Source organism: Mus musculus, chromosome 11, assembly GCF_000001635.26.
Source record: "Mus musculus strain C57BL/6J chromosome 11, GRCm38.p6 C57BL/6J".
In the NCBI taxonomy this organism is placed as follows: Eukaryota; Metazoa; Chordata; class Mammalia; order Rodentia; family Muridae; genus Mus; species Mus musculus.
In genome coordinates this window covers 52,291,620-52,306,619 of record NC_000077.6, presented here as the reverse complement: position 1 = coordinate 52,306,619, position 15,000 = coordinate 52,291,620, and positions in this window count along the sequence as shown.

Here is a 15,000-nt window from a genome sequence, read left to right as displayed (position 1 = left end):
CACCACTCACCATGGAGACTCAATGACCGGACAAGTCCTCCTCAGTGCCTTGCAAGTTCCACAGAGCCGAACATAGAGCTCCAGCCAAGGCAAGAGGCCAGGACTGGGGTCATTCATACTGCATGCATGCGTGCCTGAGTGTGCCTATGCACGCTCATTTACACAGAGATTTCTTTTCCCACGCATGAATCTATTTAGGCCAGAAGTCAATGTGGGCTATTTTTCTCAATCACTCTTACAGTGTTTTGTTTTGATAGAGGGTCTTACTACTTAGCCCTTGCTAGCCTAGAACTCACAGGGATCCATCTGCCTCTCTAGAGCTAGGAGGGACATTTGCTTCCACTTTAGTTTTGAGACTGTCTTATCTTACTGAAACTGGAGTTAACCAGTTGGCTGGTCAATGGTGCCCTGAGTCCTCCTGTCTGTACACACAAGCACTGGCACAACACACACACACACACACACACACACACACACACACATACACACTGTGCATGGCTTTTCTCCATGAGTGATAGAAACCTGGATTCATGTCCCCATGCTGGCACAGCAGCAGGTTCACCCACTGAGCTATCTCCCAGTCTCTCGTTTTCATGTTGCCGGGGTGGGGGTGGGGTAGTGTTTTTGAGACAAGGTCTCATGTAACCCAGGCTGACCTTGAACCCCTGTCCCTCCTGCTCCAGCCCCACCAAGTTCTGGGATTACAGACACATATACGCTCATGCTTAGCTCAGGCATGTCACCCCTAAAAACTCAGAAGTCTAACAACCCAAAGGAAAATAGATGAAAGTCATAGAAAGCTAAGAGATGAAGAATTAAAAATGGGCTCTCAGGGTTGGAGAGGTGGCTCAGCAGTTAGGAGCACTGACTGCTCTTCCAGAGGTCCTAAGTTCAAACCCCAGCAAGCACATGGTGGCTCACAACCATCTGTAATTGGGTCTGATGCCCTCTTCTGGTGTGTCTGAAGACAGCTACAGTGTACTCATATACATAAAATAAATAATTCTTTTTTTAAAAATGGGCTCTCAATCCTCTGGTAGAACAGAACGCAGATACAGTGGATGTGCCTCTCCTATCAGAAGGCCATCATCCCATTTGGTAACTAGTGGGGCTGTGGTGAACCACACAGCTCTGAGCCGGGAGCTCCCCTATGGAGGCAACATTCTTATCACAATGGCAGGTCAAACGCTCTTCCTGTTTGGGCAAGATTTCTACAGCTAGGGATTAGCCACAGACAGACTTGCCTACGTGTGAACTACCCCCAGCATGGATTACTCCTACAAGTGTCAGAAATACCTGGGATGATGTTCAAAAGAGGGACAGCTTTCTGTTTATTGTAAACAGGATTTAAATAAAGTCAACCCTAGACCAAGAGGCAGAACAAGCAATCAGTTGACAGGGAATGAACATGGGGAAAACATAAGGAGTGAGAGGAGTCAGGAGGACAGATAGAGAGATGCACAGAATGAAGACATTCAGCTTGAAGGGTTTTTGAGTTGGTTTGGAGAAGGAAAACCTCTTTTGGGGACATCGGCTGTGGAGGAACGCCAACTGGATGCTTTCTTTGCCTCTCTGAGCTAGCGGAGCTTTCACCCCAGCATCTGGCTCCTGAGTCTTTACTGCCAAAACTGAATGTTGGATATTATGTTAAAAACAACACACAGGGGTTCCAAGAGCTGGTTTGACCTGGTGTATGGCCTGATGGCTATCGTTTCTCCATTCCACAGCTTCAGGTAGACTGTGGGGCTCCCTGTAGGCACAGCAAAGCCTTCACAAGGCTAGCAGCCTCTTCTCAGAGAGCTTTAAGCTTCCAGGCTTTCTGCCCTCGATAGCAACTCCTCACCTGGATAGAACTTGCATTTTCCAACAGCAGCTTCAGTTTCTCTGCTTCTGCAAAGCCCATCACTGTGCAACCAGACACCATTCAATACCTGCGAGTCCTGACCAGAGACCCTCAGGACCCTTCACATAGCCAAGATCAGATCACAGAAGCCCCCCCACCCCAAGGTCTCAAACATCCCTACCCCCAGCCCCACATTCTGATCATGGCATCTTGTTTTCTCTTGGAAACCCAGGCTGGATTGATTAACAAATGCATCTATTAGTTAACCTCAGAATTTGGTTTGGAAAGAAACACACACTGAAAGAAAAGGCCGACACTAAACAACGTCTCTAATTAAAAAGTAAGGCTAGAAAACACTCATGAACAAAAAGTCCCGACAGAGTTCATTAGCCCGAGACTCAGCCCTGTGGCAGCTCACCGAGGGTCCTGGGGAGTCTTTTCAGATCAGACCATCCACAACTTCACCCAGGGCAGCACCATCCTCAGAAGCTCTCTAATGAACCCTCAGATTCTTGGCCTCTTATTCAGGGAACTAAAGTAAAGGCTCACATAGTTTATAAAAGTAGCTTTATTCAAAGCAAATTGCTGGTGGAGATCAGAGGCACACTGTGTGGAATGACAGCAAGAGCCGGAAGAATGGATCAGTGGTTAAGACTACATACAGCTCTTGTAGAGGACCCAAGTTCAGTTCCCAGCACCCACATCACAGCTCACAACAACTTGTAGCTCCAGTCCCAAGGAATCCAATGCCTCCTTCTGGCTTCTCAGGCACCTGTATTCATGTGTAGAAACGAGCACGCGCGCGCGCGCGCGCACACACACACACACACACACACACACACACACACACTTAAAAATAAAAACAAGGGCAGTGGTAGCGCACGCCTTTAATCCCAGCACTTGGGAGGCAGAGGCAGGCGGATTTCTAGTTCGAGGCCAGTCTGGTCTACTGAGTGAGTTCCAGGACAGCCAGGGCTACACAGATACACCCTGTCTCGAAAAACAAACAAACAAACAAAACAAAACAAATGTTTTTGTTTTTAAAGGATTTTATTTATTTACTATATGTAAGTACACTGTAGCTGTCTTCAGGCACACCAGAAGATGGCATCAGATTTCATTACAGATGGTTGTGAGCCACCATGTGGTTGCTGGGATTTGAGCTCAGGACCTTCGGAAGAGCAGTCAGTGCTCTTACTCGCTGAGCTATCTCTCCAGCCCAAAGCAAATGTTTATAAGATTAATTTTTTTCTTTTGTATTATGAGTGTTTTGTGTGCATGTGTGTATGTCACATGAGTACCTGGTACCAATGGAGGCCAGAAAAGGACATCAGATCCCCTGGAAATGGAGTTACAGATGGTTGTAAGCTGCTGTATGGAGGCTAGGAACAGAACCTGGGTCCTCTGCAAGAGTAGCCAGTGCTCTTAACTGCTAAGTCATCTATCCAATGCCCCAAAATAGTTTTTAAAAGATTGACACCAGACCACAGGAGTGAAGATACTCAGGTTCTGATTATTGTATGGGGCGAGCTTCCTTTTATAGGGTTCTAAAGAAGACTTTTGATGCTCATAGTTTGGGTGGGGCTTTGTTTTGATTAACAGATTAAGTAACCATTTCTCTACTGTACATTATCCTTCCCATAATGCATCTGATTTCTTCCTTCCTTCCTTCTTTTCTTCCTTCCTTTCTTTTCTTTCTTTCTTTTCCTTCTTTCTTTCTTTCTTTCTTTCTTTCTTTCTTTCCTTCCTTCCTTCCTTCCTTCCTTCCTTCCTTCTTTTTTACCCAGTAAAAAAGTATTTTTTGAGACAGGGGTCTTACTATGTAGCCCTGACCTTATCACTATGTAGGACTGGCTGTCCTGGAACTCACTATGTAGAACAAGCTGGCCTTGAATTGCCTGCCAAGTGCTGGAACGAAAGATGGGCGCCACCACCACACAGCTATTGCATCTATTTTAATCGCATGCACACTCAGTTATGCATATGCTTAAGAGGGTAAATAGGGGGTTCTCCCCTCAATGTCTGCTTTGAGGAGAATTTGCCTTAATGTGTACACACTCAAAACCACCCTAGGCTGGATGGGCCCCCTATCCTCCTACCTAGGTATAAGTGGAATATGGGTGAATAGAATCTGAGTCTGAAAATTGTTAAGACACAGTTGGACTAAGGTGGGATGAGAAAGACTCCAGTTTTCTACATCTTCCCTAGAGCAGTTTTATATAAAACTGTTACAGTTTTATAGATAAGATTTTTTTAAATCCAGGAACTAGGCAGACACTACGTGAGTTGTGAGAGTCAGAACTGTGGAATTTCTCCCTGCCCAGGAGCTCCTTCTCTAGTTGGCCTTGGTCTTCACCAGATTGGAAATCCTAGAGAAATGTTAATTCTTTGAAGCCCATTGCCTCGACAGTCTCACAACCAAGAGGAGGGAAGGACACAAATCTCTCTCTTCTTCCTTCCCTCCCCCTCTCTCACTGTCCCTCCTGTTTCCTCTGTGTTCCTCTATCACCAGGGTTCCATGTAGCCCAGGCTGGCCTTGAACTCACTATATGACCAAAAATAACTTTGAACTTCTAGCCCTCCTGCCTTCACTGTGTGACACAGAGTCTGGACCCAAATGCCTGGTAACAGTCTCAGCCTTCAGAAAATTGGGCCCAGACATGGGGATCAGTCTACATGAGTCAATAAGATATCCTCGATGGGCTTGGTGGTGCATGCCTTTAATCCCAGTACTCGGGAGGCAGAGACAGGCAGATTTCTGAGTTTGAGGACAGCCTGGTCTACAAAGTGAGTTCCAGGACAGCCAGGGCTATACAGAGAAACCCTGTCTCGAAAAACCAACCAACCAACCAAAAAAAAAAAGCTATCCTCATTCTCACCCCATATCAAAAGCAAACATAGCTTGCTGGCTCATGTCTGTAATCCCAGAACTCGAGGAAGCTAAGGTGGGAGGATTGCCATGAGATTTCCATAGAATATCTCCTCTCTTCAAGCCAATGAGATGGCTCAGGGGTAAAAACACCTGCCATGGAGCCTGAGGACTTGAGGTGAATTCTCAGATTCTGTGGAAGGAGAGAATCAGCTCTCAAAGGTTGTCCTCTGACCTACACACACACACACACACACACACACACACACACACACATACACACACACACACACACACACACACACACACACACATACACACACACACACACACACACACACACACATACACACACACACATACACACACATACACACACACACACACACATACACACATATACACACACACACACACACACACACACACACACACACACACACCCCATGAAAAAAACGAACAAACAAAAACAGAAAAAGAAAAAAAAAAGAATATTTTCTGGGAACTGGAGAGGTGGCTCAGGAGTTAAGAGCACTGGCTGCCCTTGTAAAGGACCTGGGTTCAATTCCCAGTACCCCAACAACATCAGGCAGCTCACAACCACATATGAATCCAGCTCCAGGGACTATGACACTCTCTTCTGGCCTCTAAGGGCACTGCATGCAAGTGGTATGGAGACATACATATAGGCAAAACACACACACAGGCACACACACATGTGCACATGCACATGTACACACACAAATATATATTAAAATAACCAGGGCTTTAGAATGGGTCTCTGCAGTTAAGACCACAAGTGTAGGTATGCATTATCCTTGGCGGGCTGCAGGGCTGCAGGGCTGCAGGGCTGCAGGGCTGCAGGGCTGCAGGGCTGCAGGGCAGGAGACACAGCTTGATGCCATCATCCACAGCAGCAAGAGGACTGTTCTTAATCATCTGAGGACCTGACTCGGGTATAGCTGGATGGCTGACTTCAACACAGAAAGGAATCTCAGGATGACCAGTATGAAAGCAGGAGTTGATTAAGAATAGAGAAAGGCATCCAACAAAACAAAACAAAACAAAAGAAAACAAAACAAAACAAAACCCACCCCCAAGTATGGGTGTAGGCTTCTCCTGGGAGTCACAAGGCATCTTGGCATTAATCCCACTTGCCATTGAGGTGAGTTTCTGTGTTACATCTCAAAGGAGTGTTAAAAATTTTTTTCTTCTCATTTCTTTCTTTTTGATAAGTGAGATTGCAGGGCAGCTCTGGAGATGGGATGACAATCTGATAAAATAAGACCAGGCTCCACTGGGGTTACACGAGGGGGTTAGATCATGTCTTTCTATTGTAAAGGGTGTTCCTGGTGAGAGTCCGGGGGGGGGGGGGGGGCGGACGGACTACAGATCACAACTGCGAAGGGAGAGAGGCCTTAAACCGAGGCTGCTGTGTTAAGACAAAAATAAATAAACGAATAAACTAATTAATTAAAGACCCAGGGATCCTTAGCTGACAAGAGGCTTCAATAGGACACTGAGAGGCAGAGACCCTTTCTTCCCTGTGTCGCCATATCTTCCTTGTCTTTCAAGCTCGCTTACCGCCACCAAAGCTGGGACAATTTTTAAATTATTAATTATTATTTCACAATTCCATAGATGTATATAATGAACTCTCGCCACTCTGTTTATGGTTCCCCAGCCTTTACACGGAGGCCCTCAGGATATACTAAGGGCCAAGCTCCAGGAGAAGGAAGAAGTGGCCAGGGCCCTCTCTTACAGGGAGTGAGCTATGTTGAGAATCACAGGGAACAGGTGCCCCTCAAGCCGGAGCAGCACCTTCTTCTCCAAGTCCTCTAGGGCAGGCACCTTTGCTTCCCCGGTCATTTGCATCCAATTTGCATGTGCCACAAAGGCTGGAAAATTCCCCCTGACACTGGCTTTGCTCTCTAAACTACAGCACCCAGTAGCAGACAGGGTATCCTGCCCTTTATCTAGAAGCAGGCCCTGTGCAGCCTGGGACCCAGCCTCCTACCTCGAGGTGGCAGCTGCGGTGAAGGTGGCAGCAGCAACAGACACAGCCAGTATCAGTATCTTGTTTTGCTCATGTGTGACTCACGCCGGAGGACCAGAAGCAAAACTATAGTGTGAAAACCAGAGCTCGCTGAGTCTGGGGTGGGAGGAGAGTGGTGGGGAACCCCCTCCAACTCAAGCTACTTCACTCTCCGCTAAAACACCCTGGCCATGCCCCGAGTGCTCTAGAACCTTCCAAGAAAGTGCCGGCCTCCGGTCTTCTGTGATGGGCAAGCACTAGGTTTCACTGCTACTCCCTGGCCTGGCCCTTTGAGTCTCTGAAGCTAAGTCTCAGAAAGCCAAACGGAGAACCAGGCAGCTGGAGATTCATGCCAAAGGTTGGGCCCAGATGGACAAGCTGCTGACTTGAGGCACCGGGGGCTGGGCCACACTCCTGTTTTTCTCAGCATGGCTTCCTCCTCCTAATCCATCTCGTGAGCAATCCCACATGCTTCCAGTGAAGTCCTATTTTGCCCAGGACCACCAGGGCTGACTTCCTCCAGCCTTCAAGGAATAATTCCAGAAACACGCACCCCAGGGTGGCAGGCTGCCCCGAAGCCCTTGACAAAGGCTGTGTTCGGCTCCTGACACACCCTTGGGTTTTCTGCCATCTTCTTGCTCTACCCCTCCAACAGACCAGCCTGGCTTCAAAAGCTACTCTTGCCAGCCCCCACCACGACCCCGCACACTTCCTCCCTCTGAGCCTCTTAGTCCCCTCACCTGTAAAATGAAGCTGTTAATTATGCTCAGCCTGTCGAGGTAAAGCATAAATGAGATAAGGAGAGATCTACTGAATGGGGGCGGGCCCAGCACACCTGGGTTCTCTTAGCTGTCGTATTTTTTCTCAATTATACTCATTTCTGTGAATCCTGCCCTGCGTTGTTCTTTCCTGGCTACTGGAAGCGTGGAACAGCATTGCATCCGTTGCCCCGAGAGGCAGACAATCACTATCACACCCACTTCAGACTGAGAAGCTGAGGCCCAGACATGGGCTTCCAAACCAACTCCCTAGGTTCAAATCCCACAGCCAGAATTTAGAAGCTGTGTGACCTTGGTCATAATTATCTGTGTCCTTCAAGTCTGTTGATCTGAAAGTGACTAGTTCCTCCTGCCTTACGCATGGGGGATTTTGACTTCGAAGAATGTGATCATGGCGTTGTGGCCATACAAGAAAAAAAATTTTAATTAAAATAATTTAGTATGTGTGTGTTTATGTGTGTGCCAACTTGTTGGAGTTGGTTCTCTTCTTCTCCCAGGGATCAAATCCAGGTCTTCAGTTTTGGTACTAAGAGCCTTTATCATCAGAGACCTCTTGATGGGCAAAGAAATTATCTATATTCTTTTCTTTCTCTCTCTCTCTCTCTTTCTTCTTCTTTCTTTCTTTTTTTCAAGACAGGGTTTTTCTGTGTAACAGCGTTAGCTGTCCTAGAACTTGCTCTGTAGATCAGGCTGACCTTGAACTCACAGAGATTCACCTTTCTCTGCCTCCCGAGTGCTGCGATAAAAGACATGAGGCACCGCTGCCAGCTGAAAATAGCTATATTCTTAAATCAGGCAACTATCTGTGATCTCAGCACTCTGGAACTATGTAGAGGTTGGGAGATCAGAAGTTCAAGGTCATTCTCAGCCAGCCTGGCCCACACCTGCAATCCTAGCACCTGTCGGAAGACCAGAAGCTCAGAATTATCCTTAATTACACTGTGAATTTGAGGCTAGCCTGAGCTACATGAGAGCTTGTCTCAAAACACCAAACTCAGAGTCCCTTCCTGAGGGAGGGACTGCACTGGGTGTCAAAGGACTGGTGTTCAGTCAATTGGAGTGAATTCTGTCACAGTCGAGCCTGGCGTTAGCCCACCAACCCAAGAAGTACAGCCAGGACTACTGTCAGAGATACCTTGCACTAACACTTGCAGGAGTCTTTGTCAGCTCTGTCACCGATCAGTCATCAATACTGAGGATGAGGTTACTGTAGGAGAGCTGGGGACATTTGAGAAGCTACCAGCGCTCTGACACAGCCTGTCATTTCTGTTGGGCCCTGTGATGACAATTCCATTACAAAAGATTCTTGTGGAATCCAATATGTCTGACCACTTGGCCTGCTTCAGAGCCCCGATGAACACATTTGCCACAGCCCCTGATGGCCTGTATGAGATAGAGTTCCTCAGAATGCAGAGGTAGGCACTATGGGAAAGGAAAGGCGGAATGGATTCTCCCTTGAGGGACCCAGCATTCTGAACAGCAGAATTTATTTCACACTACTACAGGGCAGAGATCGGCTTCTTCCGGAGCCAACCACCAGGGGGCGCCTATGCACAGCCCCTGCTGCCCGCACTGAATCACAGCCTCCCCATACAGAGAGAGCAGGGGGCTGTTGAATGGGGCCCTGGGTAAGGCTGGCCCCGGGGCAACGAATAATAAATGGATTGCTTGGCAATGCAAGGGGCTCAGTCCCAGTACCCACAGCTGAAGGTCTGATTTCCACCTGCATTCGAATTTTTTTTTTTTAAAGTCCGATGTGTGTATGTTAAATGTGCCTGTGCCTGTAGAGGACAGAGGGGAATCTCAGGTTTGAAGCAGGAGTTATAGGCAAATACCTTTACACACCGAATCAACACCCCAGTTCATGAATTTTTTATTTCATTCTTTGTTATATTATTATTATCATTATGATTATTATTCTGTTCTTCAAGACAGGGTTTCTCTGCGTAGCCCTGACAATCCTAGAACTCACTTTGTAGACCAGGCTACCCTTACTCACAGAGATCCACCTGCCTCTGCCTCCTGAGTGCTAGGATTAAAGGCATGCGCCACCACTGCCAGACTCATGCATTTTTTTAAAATGATAACATTAAATAGTTTCAGGTTCTGTTCCAAGAGCAATAATGCTTTGTACATGAAATGGTGTTTTTGGTTTGCCTGTCTTATATCTAGATTTATATAAGACTTCTTTAGAGCTAGGCACAGTAGCTCACATCTACAATCCCAGTGTTTTGGGGGAGGCTGAGGGAGAAGGCTTGTCAGAAGTTTGAGACCAGCCTGGGTGACATATCAAGTTCCAGGTCAGTTTGGGCTAAAGAGTGAGATCCTGTTTTCACATGGTATCTATATTCCTGGGTAACAAGGTAGAGGAACTCTCAATGACTGTGGGCCTCAGTTTCTCCTGGGCACAGGCATGTCTACCACGTCTGCTCTTCTGTCCTAGCTTCTCTGAGGTTTAGCAGTCTTTCTCCTCGGTGTTTAGGGAGTACCTTCAGCATGTACTCCACAGAACCCCTTCCTCCCTGTCCCCACACTTTCCCTGGTCACACCGGTCCTGGCTGTTCTCCAACACCTCTGAGATCTGCCTGGCATCTCTCACACCCATCCATAGAGTGCTGCCTCCTAGCTCCCTGTTCTATGTGTCTGGGCTGCCTGGGTGACAAAGACACCCTGTTAACCCTTCCACTGAGCTCCCACCTAGCCTGAAAGCTTATGTCTGGGGCAACTTTGGGACTTTCTGTGGGTGTAAAGGAAAGGTCTTGTGGGGAACACAGAGGCTCTGTGGGTCAGCCTCACGCAAGATTCTCAGCAGCCAAGGGGGTTGAGGGCTTTCCCCTGCAGGTCTGTATCTCTTCCTGAAAGCTAACAGGGGAGCAGCCACTCACCCAGGCAGGAGTAGTTTGGCAAACACACACACACACACACACACACACACTGCTTTACAAAGTTGAGGCTGGAATAGATTCCTTGAAACTGTCACATAGACATCCCACTTTGGGGTCCTCAGAACAGGCCCACAAAGAGCTGGTAGTATTTCTCTGACTACAAGGCAGATGAAGGAGTTGGGGTGAATCTCTTGATGTTCCTCAATCCTGATTCTTGCCTTCCCAAAATCCAACTGCCAAGTAGTCAGGCCTGAGGGCCCTTCCAAATTCAAATGAACAATCAAGACCCCACTGGAGCCCCACGGGCTGTGGACCTCAGAAATTGGGGTTTCAGCCACAGAGCCAGTACCACAATGAATCAGGAGTTATAGAGGGGACCATCTCCTATTTCTTCTCTGCTCTCCACCCAGGAAGGAAAGAGACTTGTCTGAAGTCAACAGGCTTCTTCTTCTTCTTCTTCTTCTTCTTCTTCTTCTTCTTCTTCTTCTTCTTCTTCTTCTTTCTTCTTCTTCTTCTTCTTCTTTTGTTTTTGTTTTTTTTTTGTTTTTTTTTTGTTTTTTGTTTTTTCTTCGAGACAGGGTTTCTCTGTGTAGTCCTGGCTGTCCTGGAACTCACTTTGTAGACCAGGCTGGCCTTGAACTCAGAAATCCACCTGCCTCTGCGTCCAGAGTGCTGGGATTGAAGGCGTGTGCCACCATGCCTTTTAGTCAACAGGCTTCTGAGCCAGATGCTTCCCCCCAATCATGGGAGCAGCCTTAGGTGGGCAGAAAGTTGGAGGCAAGGAGAAAGTGGGAACGAGTGGGTCGCTCTACAAGGAACTTACAGCAGGAAAAAAGAATCCCCGGGGACTGGGGATGTGGCTCAGTTGGTTGTACAGCTGCCTGGCATGCATACCACATAAACAGAACGTTACCCCAGTGCTTGGGGGATAGAGGCAGGAGGATCTGAAGTTCAAGGCCATCCTCAGGTAAACAGTGAGTCTCAAGCTAGCCTGGGCTACAAGAGACCCTATCTCCAAAAACCAAACAAAACCAAACAAACCTTCCACCCCCCAGCTCAGAAAGGCACCATCTTCTCCAGAGGCTCTCAGAGTTGGGGATATTGTGGGGACCCCTCAGGCCCAGCTGGAATCAAGGACAGGAAGACAGGGGTACAAATGGGGCTACTTTTAAACCAACCCCTACCAACTTTTGCTTCACAAGAGCAGATAGGAAAAGCCATAAGGGAGAGGACAATGACTCCAACGTCATTAAAAAAAAAAAAAAAAAAAGGCAAGCTTGACCCTGAGGGGAATCCCTTTGTCACTAATAACAGAGCAGGGAACAAAAGCTTCAATGACGCTGAGGAAAACCGCAGTGTCAGCAGAGGCCACTGGTGACCCCAGGTGAAGGAGCTACTTTCACCGTGAGAGGAGAGCAGCTGGCACTCTGAGCATCCAGCCCCCACCCTGCTCCCAGACAGATCCACCCAGAGACTGGAGACACGGGCAGGGGACCCCCCCCAACTATGTGAGGAAGAGATGGGATGACTTTGGGGGAAAAAGTTTGGATCTATCAAACCCACATCCCTGTGAGAACTAGGAAGGAACTAGACTGGTCTAGTCCTAGTATCTGGAAGACGGCTTTGGAGAGCTGGTCTGGTTAACAAGTGGCCACAGGACCCCTGAGGCATCCTGTCCCATCAGAAAACCTAGGGGGTGTGACTCTGGCAGCCATCACACTCTCCAGAGCATCCGGGAGAAGCCTCTGGGAGCACCTGTGTGTTGAAGGAGACCGAGGAGCCTTTACCTGGAGGCTTCTCACCCTCTAGCATTCTTACGCTAGGAATGGAAGATGTCTTCGGGCTGCAGAGTTAGAATCAACTCGGAGCTGTGTGACCTTGGGTGACTCACTTCCGTTTTCTGAGCAACCAATTTCCTCAGTCTGTAAAATGGGCTGAGACCTCTGAGCGTTGCAGTACCCAGGAGATAATAGACAGGAAGACACTGGTAAACAGTGAAGTGGTGGGCATGTGTCTGGAGTCATCCTTGGGCCCTGGTAAATAGTGAAGTGGTGGGTATGTGTCTGGAGTCATCCTCGGGCCAGCTAGTACACACGATGCAGCCATTCTTTGCCAGTGAAGGAATTTAAAATGAAATGAGCAGTCCCAGTCCAGAGTCTAAAGATACTAAGGAGGGGAGGACCAGGGTTTCTAGCTCCAGACTGTTTATGGTGGCCCAGCTCCCTAGGTAATATCACCTCTAAGGGACGCACAGTCAGCTTCTCCTCTGACCTTGGGACTGTCCAGCCCAGAAACCCCCTGCTTTCTGGTCTCTAGGGGGAGATTGCTCAGCAGGAGTGAAATTTGTAATCCAGTCTCCAGCCAGCAAGTTCTCCAACCCAAGGGGCTGGCTGGCATATTGGGGACAGCTCCACTCCTTTGAAAGACAGCAGAGCCAACAGTTTTAGAACTGAATGCTTTCTTTTCACTGTTTGACCTTGGACAAGGCCCGTGATGCTGATCTTCCTAGATTCAGTTCTTCTAGGAATGGTCCTTCCACCGTAAGGTTGGTGTGAAGACTAAACAAGATAATTGGTATAAGACCCCCTCCTACAGTCCTGGGTAGAGGTGAGCTGTCTGGTTAATTTTTAATCTATTTATTTAATGTGGCACTATGTTAAAAAAAATAACTATAACAAACTTATTTGCTTATTCATTTCTTTATTACTTTTTTTGGAGTGCATGTTGATGATCAGACTACACGGAAGGGGTCACTTCTCTCCTTCCACTGTGTGGGTCCTAGGGATTAAATTAGGGTTAGGGTTAGTGGCAAGCACCTTTACCTGCTAAACCAATCCATCAGACCTTTAGTAGTAGTAGTAGTAGTAGTGGTGCTGCTGCTGCTGCTGCTGCTGCTGCTGGGGGTGTGTGTGTGTGATATGGGGGTGGTACTCGTGGCACAGGACAGTTTTGTGGCATTCTTCCTTCATGTGGGTTCCGGGGATTGAACTCAGGTCCTCAGGCTTGCAGGACAAGCCCTTCACTCACCAGGCTATCTCCCCAGCTGTGCTAACTCCTTTAATCCTCAAGAGAACACCTGTGAGAGCAGGAAGTGTGATCACACCATCCACAAGCCCAGAGTGGTTAAGTGCCTCTCCCAAAGACAAACAGTGAAGAAAGACAGTGTGACTCTCCTCTTCTCTCCCGAAGCCAGTGGCGAAGTCAGAGCTAAGACATTGGCTCTCCTCTTCCGCTTCTCTGCTTTCTTCTTCCCATCTCCAGTCTCAGAACAAGCTGAAGTAGAAGAGAGGGATTTTACCTCGAAATCTTTGCTCTCTTTCACCCTGGTGGGGTAGTGAGAATACTGGGGTACAAAGCTGCCAGGCTCCAACTTTACACCGTACCAAAATGTCTCTCCTCAGAAGATGCCATCGTTGGCTAAGTCCCCTTGAGATGGATCTAATGTAGGACCCACCCTGAAAGCAACCCCAAACACCCGTACATATGGCCAGATGTCTGCCCAGGCTCCTGGGACCAAGGCAGAGCAGAGCTACCTGGAAAATAGAGGGAACTGCCCTTGCGAGGGGTGGGAGTGGGGGTAGGGAATGGGGGAGGGTAAAGACACCAGCACCTGCAGAGGTTCCGGGCCTGCAGAGCCCTGCTTCTGCTCCCACGCCTCTGAGGACAGAGAACGAACTCAGCTGAGCTGGGCTGCTATGGTCCATCAGCTCTGACTGGTTGGTATGCTTCCTTGGGTCCAGATGAAATCTCTTGAGTAATTTCCTCCCATTAGTCCTGTCTGTACCCTTGGGGCCAGCGCTCCTCCAGCCTGCAGACATCTGGAGACCGGACTTTTGGCTAGAGGAAGCTCCAGGCACTCATAATGTTCTGGATGCTTCTCCTGGCAGCAGAAACAGGTTTCCTAGCCCTCTAACCTTGTCTCTGCCCACGATCATGGCACTGCGGCTACTTGCCCAGTTGGTGCCACCACCTCTAGGGGCTCACCCCCGCCCCAGTTCCTGATGGCTTGGAGCACTGATAGTGATTGCCAATGGCCACTACTTGTGCATGCACCTGCCCTGAACCAGGCACCGGAGCAATGCCTCCAGCAAGAGCTCACCCTATCTCCTCAGCTCTGATGGACAAGTATCATTCCTCATCCCCACTTAAGAAGGTTCCAGAAGGTCTTGCCCACAGTGTGTGTGTGTGTATACACGTGTGCGCACATAGTGTAGTGTAGTGTAGTGTAGTGCAGTGTAGTATAGTGTGTGTGTGCATCCATGAGAGTGTGGCTGGAAAGGCAAGAGGATGTTGAACCCCTGTGAATGCTGGGAAACAAATTCAGATACTCTGCAAGAGCAGTAAGTGCTTTTTTTTTTTTTGAGACTGGGTTTCTTTGTGTAGCCCTGGCTGTCCTGGAACTCACTCTGTAGACCAGGCTGGCCTTGAACTCAGAGATCTGCCAGCCTTTGCCTCCCAAGTGCTGGGATAAAAGGCGTGCGCCACCACAGTCCGGCTTTTTTTTTAGACAGGATCTCACGTGCTTCCAGGCTGGACTGAAAATATATAGTAGAGGAGACCTTAAATTCCTGATCCTCCTGTCTCCACCT